The sequence below is a fragment of the Otolemur garnettii genome, unplaced genomic scaffold (genome assembly GCF_000181295.1).
Source record: "Otolemur garnettii isolate 467f Iridium unplaced genomic scaffold, OtoGar3 scaffold00016, whole genome shotgun sequence".
Classification (NCBI taxonomy): Eukaryota; Metazoa; Chordata; class Mammalia; order Primates; family Galagidae; genus Otolemur; species Otolemur garnettii.
The window spans coordinates 1438022-1438335 of NW_003852411.1; positions in this window are offsets into that span (position 1 = coordinate 1438022).

The following is a 314-nucleotide window of genomic DNA, read 5'->3' on the forward strand; positions in this document are numbered from 1 at the left end:
TATAAAGCAAACATCACCCCCATATCAAAATCAGAGAAGGACCCAACCAAAAAGGAGAACTACAGACCAATTTCATTAATGGATATTGATGCAAAAAAATACTCAATATGTTAGCTATTATAGCTACATGTTAAAAAAAATTACACCACTATCAAGTAATCAAGTAGGCTTCATCCAAGGGATGCAAGGCTGGTTTAACATATGCAAATCCATAAATATAATTCACCATATCAACAGAAGCAAAAACAAAGACCATATGATAATCTGAATAGATGCAAAAAAAGCATTTGATAAAATTCAACATCCTTTTCTAA